Source organism: Mirounga angustirostris, unplaced genomic scaffold (genome assembly GCF_029215605.1).
Source record: "Mirounga angustirostris isolate CCGP_5_RB_7025 unplaced genomic scaffold, mMirAng1.0.hap1 SCAF_1, whole genome shotgun sequence".
In the NCBI taxonomy this organism is placed as follows: Eukaryota; Metazoa; Chordata; class Mammalia; order Carnivora; family Phocidae; genus Mirounga; species Mirounga angustirostris.
The window spans coordinates 49,080,365-49,094,393 of record NW_026991709.1 but is presented as its reverse complement, the minus strand read 5'-3'; positions in this window follow the sequence as shown (position 1 = coordinate 49,094,393).

Here is a 14,029-nt window from a genome sequence, read left to right as displayed (position 1 = left end):
TTCAGCACTCTTGTATAAACTATTATGGGTTTCTTCTGGAGCCTAATTTAAATCTTTGTGGCCAGCGGGACCACTTAGAAGTTACTGCTTCAGAGCACTAAGTGGGCCCTTGGCGGCATGAAACAATTAATGACTTGTCCAGAAATCCTTGGTTATAGCTTAAATCAAGAATAAGAATGAGGCTTTCTATTGCTACATCTTCTACAATGTATTTTTTTTTTAAGATTTTATTTATTTATTTGACAGAGACAGCGAGAGCAGGAACACAGCAGGGGAAGTGGGAGAGGGAGAAGCAGGCTTCCCGCTGAGCAGGGAGCCCGATGTGGGACTCGATCCCAGGACTCTGGGATCACGACCCGAGCCGAAGGCAGCCGCTTAATGACTGAGCCACCCAGGTGCCCCCAATGTATTTTTATAAAAGTGTAAATGTGTACACGTCAGATGGATTCTCTATGATTTTTATCTATGCTATGCTTAAAATCACAGGCTGCCTAGTGAGGGTTTCTTTTTCTCTATGTAATTTATTTAATTAGTCAATTACATTCTCTAGAGAGAGGTTGTATTTCGAAAGACCTATGCAAAGAAAGGCTTAAAGGTGCAGAGTCATACTATTACGAGCATTTAGGGGCTCTAGTTAACAAGATAAAGCCACCCAGTCACAAAATATTAAACAGATGATGAGCATCTCATCATCTGATGAGAAAGATGACGGTCATCATCTCTTTCCATAAAGTAAATATAATCATGTTTCTCATCTCGTCTTTCCCTTGTATAGGTGTGTCACTTATTTTGTTCATAAATTTTTTCCTGTTTATTTCCTAAAGAGGAAATAAACAACAGTCTGTGTGAAAACTTTTTCCAGAGAAAGCACAGGCAGGGAGAGATAGTCTATTTAAAGAGTATTGTGTCTTTGGTTAAGCAGGAAATGAATTTGCTACAAAAGGTTGGGACCCGCTCTGATAGAATTGAAGGTAATTAAAATCTAATGGTAGAATCTAACCATTTAAATTGCAATTTAAATTGAGCAAATAGGATTGAAATCAGAATACTTGACAAGCTTAAAATGGGACTATAAGAGATTCACTGTGTGCATGTGAAATATTTGCTTACTCTGGATTGAAATGCACATTGCATGGATGAAATGAAATACTTTCTAAATTTATATGACTTTTCATTAGTATAAAAAGATGGTTGTGAGGATTTGCATCTTACAATATATAATGACAACAACTGGCATAAAATTAAAGGCTTTCAGTAACAAGCAAAAGATGATTAGGTATTTGCTGTTTATGAGATCTTATTATTTTAGTATGTGTACTTTATTATATAAAGTCTGAAGATGGGAATTGTAAATTATCAAATTACATTTATTGCTGGTTTAACCTACGGCTAGATGGTTAGGCTTAACAGATATTCTCTCTCCAAGTATGGAAAACTTAAAATGCCAATGCGTGTGTTTCCACATGTAATTATACTACTTTTGTTAATTTGTTAATATATTGAAGTAGTTTGACATATAAAGAAGAAGAAATGTGGTTTTTGCATTTCTTACAGGAAATTAATAAAGCACAATAATAAGGAATCTAATGGAAATTTATAGAGATTATGATTTGCCAAAGTAAATGTAAGCATCCCAAATTTTTACTCAACATTCTTTCCAACATATCACTAATTCCTCCCATTTTACATGCTACCTCAAACCCTGGGTACAATTTACTTTTATTACTAACCACCACAAATTACTCATAATATCATCACATTGCATCTGTCAGACTCCATCTTGTTCCAAATAACCAGGGAAAGGGTTTTCAGGCCTCATTGGCCAGTAAAATCTAGATCTCTGAACAAGGCTATGAAGTGAAATACACTGATAGAAGAATACTTAAAGCCCTAACAATAAAGACACTTAATTGAAATCATTTTCAAATTAAGGGTTTTGTTGCTTGTGATACACTTATACGTACAACCCCCTCCATGTATATACACACATGCATGCATTTTTAAAAAACTTTAGTTTCCTGAGAATGTATCTCAAGGAAATGAGTGCTTCATTCATAGTAAAAGACTCGACCACCATATAATATAACCACATACCCTCAAGGGAAATCATTATCCCAAGAAGGAAAGGGAAACACAGGGAGGGAAAATGTTTCAATAGAAGTAAGAAAACCCGGGTCTTGCTCCATTAGCTTTATTAAAATTACAGAGAAGCAGATGTTCATGAAAGGCAATGTATTTATGTGTTTTTCCATAGAAACAATGTCGAAATTGAGAGCTGTGTTCTTGACAAGAGACTTGGCATAGAAGTAAACCTAGCTTAGGCCAACGATGTCATAAAAACAAGCATAAAATTCTTCCATATATTTAATAGTAAAATTATGCTCAGAGTCCAATAAAATGAACATAAATATCCTATACACATTGATTATACAAGAGGACACTCTGTGCTATAAAGTATACATCCTGCACATAAATAAAATTGTGCTATACTATAAATTAAAGCTACTTAAAATTAATATGCTAGCTATAATAAAAATTAAACATTTAATTAACAGTATTTTTGCTTGCCTTCTTAGAAATGTTATAATTTGAATGGCCTGAATGATCTCTGAAATTGCTGCCTAGGGAAGTTTTTCTCTTCAAGAGATTCCCTATCTTGACCTGCATGATCCAGGCTGTAAGAGATTCTGAGACTGTCCAGCAGACTAAAGCATAAGAGAAGTAAGCTGAGAATAAGCATAAATAAGAACCACATAAACAGGATCTCCTGGGGGTGGCCAACCATCTAAAATTCAAAATCAAGCCTCAGGAGACTTAGACTTGATCTCAGCTGGTGTAAAATTCCAAGGGGGAGAAGTGATAAAGGAGAAGACCCAAAGAAGAACTTTCTAATACTGGGGCTTTGGTCAAAGAGCTCTGCAGCTCGTGATTCTAGCAGGACAGGACCCAGGTAGCAGTTGATAGGAATAAAGGCCGAGAAAAGTGCTCTGCAAGTTGTCAGAAAAGTAGAGAACTTTCGGGGATCACAGAGATTAGAACTGACGTCCAGTCACAAGAGGTGACAAGTATCGGCAAAGAGTACATCCTAATGGACACACAGATGACCAGATAAAGCCAAGAGATCCGATGACAATGGGTCTTAGAAGAAGCAAGACAAACTTAAGACCCTATCATCACCCATGATGGAGAAGGGACCCTTAATACTGCCATGTTTGTCTTCCTTAGCTCTAATCTGGATCTACAGTATCCTGCATTTCCTCAGCCTGGAGCAAGCAGGGACCTGCACTTTGCACAACACACAGGCACTCAAATGTCATTCAGTGACCCTACGCTGATGCTCATAAGTCGAGTTCTTGTTTCCAGAGTCTCAGTGGTAGATACACATTCTTTCTAACAAATTACTTTAGTAATATACAATATATGTAAAGTACTATCTATAGCTTTAGTTTAAGCTTTTGAAGAAGATTCAAACCTTGTGAATTTGGTCCTTATGTTCATTTATTTCTTACTTATTAAATCATTTGCTCTTCTCCCTCATCTCATTCTAACAAGAGCGCTAAGGCTGCCAAAGAAAATACGAATAGGAAGCTGGGGGATACGTTTGGAAAGGAGGACCAATATCTGTACTCCTCTGCTTTGATGCTATGCTATCTAGGGAGGTATTTATGGTTTAATTATATGTGTATGAGTTTGAAGCTTTTCATTTCAGTTTTTGGAATTGCATTTATTACCTCACTTTATTTGCAAAACTTTAGCATAGATACAGAGGGGATTATTATTATCCCCATTTTACAGATGAGAAAACTAACTTGGAGAAGCAGTAAGCAGTAAATGCAAATCCGTGTTTTAAAAACTTGAGGCAGGGATCTTATATGGATTCTGTGCTCAAGTCCTTTCACATGGTAGATCCTCAAAAATATTTGCTGATGAATTCATTGATTTTTTTTTCAACCAAAGTACTATATTTTAGGATATAAGCAGGATAAGGAAGAAAAGTGAAAGCACAACAGGGCTAAGGAGTAAGGAAAATGGTAACAGCTAACATGAATTGAATGCTTGCTATATGTCAGTCATTGATTAAGGAACTTATACTCATTTATTCTTTAGAACTGCTTTTGAGGGGTGCCTGGGTGGCTCAGATGGTTAAGTGTCTGCCTTCAGCTCAGGACATGATCTCAGGTCTGGGATCTACCCTGTGTCAGAATCCCTGCTCAGAGGGGAGTTTGCTTCTCCCTCTGCCCCCCTCCCCCACTTACTCTCTCTCTCTCAAATAAATAAATAAAATCTTAAAAAATATATTCCTTAGAACCATTTGTGAAGGTAAGTAGTATTTTCTTCCACATTGTACATGAGGAAAATACATGATATCTTCAGGGAAGAGATTCAAACCCAGGTAGGCTGATTCACGGCCCATGCTCTTCACCTCCCACCACTGTATAGAAACAAATTAAGAAGTCACAATAATGGCAAAGAGCAGGTGCAACAGTAAGGAAAAACCAGGCAGGGTGGAAGGTCTAATATCTACTGAGTGCCTGAACTTTACGCAGATTATCCCCAGTCCTCAAATTAACCCGGTTAAATTAATTAAAGAATGAGGCCATTAGACTGAGGTGGCCAATGTGAGCAAACCAAAATCCAAGCCTGGTAATGCTTCAAGATAATGAAATCAAAATGCTGAGGACAACCAATCACAAAAAGCCAGTGAGGCTTTCAGCTACAGCCAATGAATAATTTCCTTTCTTTTCTTCTGCCTTTTCTCTACATAAGTCCTTCCACATTAAGGACTATTAGTTTCCAACGTATTACTTTTTTTTTTTTTTTACATGTATATATATATATACCTTTTTATTGTGGTAAAATGTCCAGGCTCTCTCCACAACCCCCATCTTCCCCCAGGAGCTACCTTTTAGCACAACAGTGGTGAGAGTGGGCACCCTTGACGTGTTCCTGATCTTAAGAGAAAGGCTCTCAGCTTTTCCCCATTGAGGATGATATTTGCTGTGGGTTTTTCATAGATGGATTTTATGAGCTTGAGGAATGTTCCCTCTATCCCTATACCCTGGAGAGTTTTAATTAGGAAAGGATGTTGTATTTTGTCAAATGCTTTTGCTGCATCAATTGAGAGGACCATATGGCTCTTCTCTCTCCTCTTACTAAATGTGTTCTATCATATTGATTGATTTGCAAATGTTGAACCACCTTGCATCCCGGGGATAAATCCCACTTGGTCGTGGTGGATGATCCTTTTAATGTATTGTTGGACCCTATTAGCTAGGATTCTGTTGAGGATTTTGGAATCCATATTCATCAGGGATATCAGTCTGAAATTCTCCTTTTTGAAGGGGTCTTTGCCTGGTTTGGGGATTAAGGTAATGCTGGCCTCATAGAATGAGTTTGGAGTTCAATTTTTTGAAGGAGCTTCAGGAGAATAGGTATTATTTCTTCTTTGAATGTTTGGTAGAATTCTCCAGGGAATCCATCAGGCCCTGGACTCTTGTTTTTTGGGAGGTTTTTGATCACTGCTTCAATCTCGGTACTGCTTGTTGGCCTATTCAGGTTGTCAATTTCTTCCTGTTTCAGTCTTGCCAGCTTATAGGTTTCCAGGAAGGCATCCACTTCATCCAGATTGCTCAGTTTATGGGCATATAGTTGTTGATAATAATTTCTAATAATTGTTTCTATTTCCTTGGTGTTAGTCATGATCTCTCCCCTTTCATTCATAATTTTATTAAGTTGGGTCCTTTCTCTTTTCTTTTGGATAAGTCTGGCCAGTGGTTTATCAATCTTATTAATACTTTCAAAGAACCAACTTCTAGTTTTGTTGATCTGATGTACTGTGTTTCTGGTTTCTAATTCATTGATCTCTGCTCTAATCTTAATTATTTCTCTTCTAATGCATGGCTTAGGCATCGTTTGTTGCTTTTTCTCTAGTTCTTTCAGGTGTGGAGTTAGCTGGTGAATTCAGGATTTTTCTATTTTTTTGAGTGAGGCTTGGATGGCTATGTATTTCCCCCTTAGGACCACCTTTGCGGTATCCCATAGGTTTTGGACTGATGTGTTTTCATTCTCATTGATTTCCATGAATTGCTTAGGTTCTTCTTTGATTTCCTGGTTGACCCAAACATTCTCGAGCAGAGTGGTCTTTAGCTTCCAAGTGTTTGAATTTCTGCCAAATTTTTTTCTTGTGATTGAGTTCCAGTTTTAAAGCATTGTGGTATAAGAATATGCAGGAAATAATCTCAATCTTTTGGTATTGGTTGAGACCTGCTTTTTGACCCACTATGTGGTCTATTCTGGAGAAAGTTCCATGTGCGCTCAAGAAGAATGAGTGTTCTGTTGTTTTAGGGTGGAATGTTCTGTATATATCTATGAGGTCTGGTCCAGTGTATCATTCAAAGCTCTTGTTCCCTTGTTGATTTTCTACTTCGATGATCTGTCTATTGCTGAGAGTGGAGTATTGAGGTCTCCCACAATTAACGTATTGTTATCAATATGACTCTTTACTTTGGCTAACAGTTGCTTTCTTATACACTAACAACGCAACTGTAGAAAGAGAAATTAGAGAAACGATTCCATTTACAATAGCACCAAAAACCATAAGATACCTCAGAAAAAAACTAACCAAAGAGGTAAAGGATCTATACTCTAGGAACTACAGAACACTCATGAAAGAAATTAAGAAGACACAAAAAGATGGAAAAATATTCCATGCTCATGGATCGGAAGAATAAACATTGTTAAAATGTCTATGCTACCCAGAGCAATCTATACCCTCAGTGCCATCCTGATCAAAATTCCAATGACATTTTTCAAAGTGCTGGAACAAACAATCCTAAAATTTGTATGGAATCAGAAAAGAGCCCGAATAGCCAAGGAAATGTTGAAAAAGAAAAACAAAGCTGGGGGCACCACGTTGCCCAATTTCAAGCTATATTACAAAGCTTTGATCACCAAGACAGCATGGTACTGGCACAAAAACAGACATATAGACCAATGGAACAGAATAGAGAACCCAGATATGGGCCCTCAACTCTACGGTCAAATAATCTTTGACAAAGCAGGAAAAAACATGCAATGGAAAAAGACAGCCTCTTCAATAAATGGTGCTGGGAAAATTGGACAGCCACATGCAGAAGAATGAAACTCGACCATTCTCTAACACCATTCACAAAGATAAACTCAAAGTGGATGAAAGACCTCAATGTGAGACAGGAATCCATCAAAATCCTAGAGGAGAACATAGGCAGTAACCTCTTTGACATCGGCCACAGCAACTTCTTTCAAGATACATCTCCAAAAGCTAGTGAAACAAAAGCAAAAATGAACTTTTGGGACTGCATCAAGATACAAAGCTTCTGCACAGCAAAGGAAACAGTCAACAAAACAAAGAGGCAACCCACAGAACGGGAGAAGATATTTGCAAATGACACTACAGATAAAGGGCTGGTATCCAAGATCTATAAAGAACTTCTCAAACTCAACACCCAAAAAACAAATAATCAAGTCAAAAAGTGGGCAGAAGATATGAAAAGACACTTCTCTGAAGAAGACATACAAATGGCTAACAGACACATGAAAAAGTGTTCATCATCATTAGCCATCAGGGAAATCCAAATCAAAACCACACTGAGATACCACCTTACGCCAGTTAGAATGGCAAAAATGGACAGGGAAAGAAACAACAAATGTTGGAGAGGTTGCGGAGAAAGGGGAACCCTCTTACACTGTTGGTGGGAATGCAAGTTGGTACAGCCACTTTGGAAAACAGTGTGGAGGTTCCTCAAAAATTTAAAAATAGAACTACCCTATGACCCAGCAATTGCACTACTGGGTATTTACCCCAAAGACAGAGAAATAGTGAAAAGAAGGGCCATATGCACCTCAATGTTCATAGCAGCAATGTCCGCAATAGCCAAACTGTGGAAAGAGCCGAGATGCCCTTCAACAGTTGAATGGATAAAGAAAATGTGGTCCATATATACAATGGAATATTACTCAGCCATCAGAAAGAATGAATACCCAACTTTTACATCAACATGGATGGGACTGGCGGAGATTATGCTAAGTGAAATAAGTCAAGCAGAGAAAGTCAATTATCATATGGTTTCATTTATTTGTGGAACATAAGGAATAGCACGGAGGACATTAGGAGAAGGAAGGGAAAAATGAAGGGGGGGAAATTGGAGGGAGAGATGAACCATGAGAGACTATGGACTCTGAGAAACAAACAGGGTTTTAGAGGGGAGGGGGGAGGGGGGATTGGTTAGCCCGTGATGGGTATTAAGGAGGGCACGTACTGCATGGAGCACTGGGTGTTATACGAAAACAATGGATCGTGGATCACTACATCAAAAACTAATGCTGTATTGTATGGTGACTAACATAACATAATAAAATAAAAAAAAAAAAAAGGCAAAGTGTTCAATTCCTTAACTGTAAGGCCCCCAGGAAGCTCTAAGTACTGATTTGCAGAGCTTATGTGTTTTATGATAAGTTCCACATTTTCCCTGAGCACAGAAAGTACAGATACAGATGACAACTAAGATAAAAGTTAAAAACAATAGTGCTTATTATACCTCTGCAATTTATGCATAGGTCCTCCAAACTCAATTTTGTCCTACATGGTTTAGATTCCTTGGGTTAGCCCTGATAATCAATATAATCTGGAAAGTTTCACCTTATCAATATTTTTGAACTTATTTATTTTTTCTGCCAATAAGCAGATAGAAATAAGGTTTTGCTCATGTTTTGCAGATGATTTTTAAAAAAATAATTTTCATAGCTTCACTGTGAGCATTAGACTTTTATAGTTGTCAGAGCTCAGCTAGGGAAAGCTATGAGTGTTTCATTTTGACAGTTCCTTTGGAATAATAATTTAATGTGAGCATTATTTAAATGTGAAAGTGGAATGAATATATCTTGGTGTGGTTTTTAAATTTTAGTCTCAACATCTTATCTTCCATCTACATTTAGACAGCACATCATTCTTTACTTCTTGCCTTCCATTTAGAGTTAGCACAGAATTTAGATACTGGGGGAAGTAATTTAGACTGAAGAGCAAAAGATACACATTTACGTGTTATCCTTGGCTCTGTTATTCCCTTAATCCCATCTGAAGAGAGAAAAGGGTTGATTTTAAGCTGAGGCAAAATGTGGTATCTTTTGAATGGTACAGTTGACAATTTAGGAAAAAACACACAGTCTTTAAGGCATTATTTCAAACCCTCTGGGTATGTATAAAGTTACTTTCACTGGTTGCCATTTGAGGAAAGACCCATTGTTGAGGAAAAAATTTAACCCAAATTGTTAATAAATTAATGGAGGAAAGCTGCCACAGCCTTTTTCCTCAGACCTGTAGGAATTCGGACCTTATATTTGTAATGAATTTCTATCCACCCATTCTCAGGAATACTTAATAGGTAATGGAAGAAATGTGAAGCATCAACAAAGCTATTATCACTGTTCTGAAGAAGAGATGGGGTGAAGTGAACACGCAGAGAAAATAGTTATTTGTTTACTTCAGAATATGGGTAGTGTTCAACTGAAGGGGGTAATCAGGAGAATTTCTCTATCTTTTTCATGTGCCATCTCTCTCAAGAATTGACAGGCAGTGGCGTTATACTCATTCTGGAAATTGCCTCTATGTTCAAATAGCATTCATTACACACAGCTTTTTCTCAGATCTAAAGGGCAAGGGGAAACAGATTATTTGTAAGGTAAAAACACAATGCTGGCATGGATTTTTTTTCCCTCAGGTTGAGAGGGAAAATGCCTGGGTGTTGTTTTCAAACATTCCAGCCATCAACTCCAGAGAGCATAGACAAGCGTAATTTTCATTGTTGACATAGTGAAGATGATGATGCTTTTCAACCATTTCCCAGAGCATAAACCCGTTTTCAGTGCGAGCCCGGGTAAACATAACAAATGCTAGCGATGTGGGAAAAACAAATGCACAAGTGAAAAACAATGAGTCTGATAGCTCATTCACTGCTGTCAATAGAAGCCAGAGTTCCCCCAAATCCACTTAGTATCGGGCATTGTATAATCTGAAGGATTGCAGACCATTTGCATATTCAGTAAAATGTTAAAATTAACATTTGAGTAAAATGATAGGAATAAGCAAAGCAGTTACATTCTCACTATCTCTCAGAAAGATTTGGGTTTTGGGGGAGGAACAAGATGGCAGAGGAGTAGGAGACCTGGATTTCGTCTGGTCCCAGGAATTCAGCTGGATAGGGATCAAACTATTCTAAACACCTATGAACTCAACAGGAGATCGAAGAAAAGAATAGCAACAACTCTCTGAACAGAAAAGCGACCACTTTCTGGAAGGTAGGACGTGCGGAGAAGTGAATCCGAGGTGATATTCGGGAGGATAGACGGCGGGGGAGGGGCCTCCGTCGGCCGCTTCTGGCAAGTGATAGAGCCACGGAGCACAAAATCGGAACTTTGAAAAGTCTGCTCCGCTGAGGGACGTCACTCTGGTGGCTAAGCGGGGGTGGAACCCTCCGGGACAGTGTGGTCTCAGGACCCTCGGGGTCACAGAAAGACCGGGGGTGCCTGAGTGCGGCAGAGCTCCCAGGTATCGGAGCAGGGAAGCCGGCTGCAGAGGCAGAGCCCAGGCGCGGGCTCTCAGCTCGGGGTGGCCATGAACCGTGATCCGCGGCACAGTCGGGCCCCTGCTCCTCCAGCAGGGACCCAACAAGCGGCAGGTGCGGGGAGACTCACCTTCCTCCCCTGGGAGGAGCAGCGGGGGTGCACCGCAGGGATCTGCTGGGTTTGGAGACTCCACCCGGGGTCAGGTGCCAGAGATAGAAATGCGCGGTCACAGGCAGGGTGAGCACGGAGTGCGGCCGGAGACCGGGGAGACGGGAGTGACTGACGGCTTTTCTCTGGGGGCTCACTGAGGAGCGGGGCCCCGAGTTCTCGGCTCCTCCGGGGCAGAGATTGGGAGGCCACCATTTTCACTCTCCGCCTCCAAAGCTGTACGGAAAGCTCGCAGGGAACAAAAGCCCCGGAGAGCAAACCCGAGCAGATTACTTAGCCGGGAGGGGGCAAGGGCGGGGCAATTCCGCCTCCGGCAGAGACATTTGGAAACCACGGCAACAGGCCGCTCCCCAGAAGATCAGCGAGAACAGCCAGCCAAGACCAAGTTTACCGATCAATGAGAACGGCAGAACTCCAGCGCTAGGGGACTACTGCACATAGAATTCACGGCTTTTTTACCATGATTCTTTAGTCTTTCAAAGTTAATTTTTTTTTACTTTTTTTTTAATTTTTCTTTTTCCCTTTTTCAACCAACATCTTATCAATCCCTTTTTTAAAAAATCTTTTTTTATTTTTCATTTTTAGAGTCATATTCTATCCCATCATAGTAGTTAACCTTATCTTTGGTACATATATATATGTTGTTCTCTCTTTAAAATTTTGGGATACAGTTTCTTCTAACAGATCAAAATATACCCTAAATCTCTAGTGTATGGCTTTGTTCTAGTCTCCTACCTGATCACATCCTCTACCTTTTTTTTCTTTTTAAATCCTCTTCTTTCTTTTTTCAACCAACTTCTTATCTTATCAATTCTTTTATAAAATCTTTTATAATTTTCATCTATACAGTCATATTCATCATATGTCACTTCATCGTATTAACCCTTATTTTTGTACATATATAACTTTTTCTTTCTTTAAAATTTTGGGAGGCACTTTCTTCTAACAGACCAAAATACGCCCAAAATTTAGTGTGTGGCACTGATAAATGCACCAGCCTGATCATATTTGATCATATTCTTTTTTTTTTTTTTGCTTTGTTTTGGTTTTGTTTGTTTTTATCTTTCCCTTTTTCTTTTTCTTTTTTTCTTTTTTCTTTCTTTCCTTTTCTTTTCCCCTGGTTTTAGGTCTTTTCTGATTTGTTTACTGTATATTTTCTGGGGACATTGTTACTCTGTTAGCATTTTGGCTCTCATTTATCTGTTCTCTGGACAAAAGATGGAAAAAATCACCTCAAAAAAAAGAACAAGAGGCAGTACCAACTGCAAGGAACCTAAGCAATGTGGACATTAGTAAGATGTTGGAACTAGCATTCAGAATGATTATTTTAAAGATACTAGCTGGGCTTGAAAAAAGCATGGAAGTTATTAGAGAAACCCTTTCTGGAGAAATAAAAGAACTAAAATCTAACCAAGCCAAAATCAAAAAGACTATTAATGAGGTGCAATCAAAAATGGAGGCTCTAACTGCTAGGATAAATGAGGCAGAAGAGAGAATTTGTGATATAGAAGACCAAATGATGGAAAACAAAGAAGCTGAGAAAAAGAGAAATAAACAACTACTGGATCACGAGGGCAGAATTTGAGAGATAACTGATACCATAAGACAAAACAACATTAGAATAATTGGGATCCCAGAAGAAGAAGAAAGAGAGAGAGGGGCACAAGGTATATTGGAGCAAATCATAGCAGAGGACTTCCCTAATTTGGGGAAGGAAACAGGCATCAAATTCCAGGAGGCACAGAGAACCCCTCTCAAAATCAATAAAAATAGGTCAACACCCCAACATCTAATAGTAAAACTTAACGAGTCTCAGAGACAAAGACAAAATCCTGAAAGCAGCTCGGGAGAAGAGATCTGTAACCAACAATGGTAGAAACATTAGATTGGCAACAGACCTATCCACAGAGACCTGGTAGGCCAGAAAGGACTGGCAGGATATATTCAGAGCACTAAATGAGAAAAATATGCAGCCAGGAATACTATAACCAGCTAGGCTGTCATTGAAAATAGAAGGAGAGAGAAAAAGCTTCCAGGACAAACAAAAACTAAAGGAATTTGCAAACATGAAACCAGCCCTACAAGAAATATTGAAAGGGGTTCTCTAAGCAAAGAGAGAGCCTAAAAGTTACATAGACCAGAAGGGAACACAGACAATATACAGTAACAGTCACCTTACAGGCCATACAATCTCACTAAACTCATATCTTTCAATAGTTACCCTGAATGTAAAGGGGATAAATGCCCCAATCAAAAGACACAGGGTATCAGATTGGATAAAAAAACAAGACCCATCGATATGCTGTCTGCAAGAGACTCATTTTAGACCCAAAGACACCCCCAGATTGAAAGTGAAGGCGTGGAACACCATTTACCATGCTAATGGGCACCAAAAGAAAGCTGGGGTACCAATTGTTATATCAGACAAATTAGAGTTTAAACCAAAGACTGTAATAAGAGATGAGGAAGGACACTATATCCTACTTAAAGGGTCTATCCAACAAGACGATCTAACAATTGTAAATATCTATGCCCCTAACATGGGAGCAGCCAAGTATATAAGCCAATTAATAAAAAAAGCAAAGAAACACATCGACAACAATACAATAATAGTGGGGGACTTTAACACCCCCCTCACTGAAATGGACAGATCATCTAAGCAAAAGATCAACAAGGAAATAAAGACTTTAAATGATACACTGGACCAAATGGACTTCACAAACATATTCAGAATATTCGATCCCGAGGCAACAGAATACACATTGTTCTCGGGTGCCCATGGGACATTCTCCAGAATAGATCACATCCTAGGTCACAAATCAGGTCTCAACCAGTACCAAAAGATTGGGATCATTCCCTGAATATTTTCAGACCACAGTGCTTTGAAACTAGAACTCAATCATAAGAGGAAACTCGGAAAGAACTCAAATACATGGAGGGTTAGGGTTAGGATTAGGGTCCTACTAAAGAGCATCCTACTAAAGAATGAATAGGTCAACCAGGAAATTAAAGAAGATTTTTAAAAATTCATGGAAACAAATGAAAATGAAAACACAACTGTTCAAAATCATTGGGATGCAGCAAGGGCAGTCCTAAGAAGAAAGTATATAGCAATACAAGCCTTTCTCAAGAAACAAGAAAGGTCTCAAATACACAACACCTAAAGGAGCTGGAGAAAGAACAGGAAATAAAGCCTAAACCCAGCAGGAGAAGAGAAATAATAAAGATCAGAACAGAAATCAATGAAATAGAAACCAAAAGA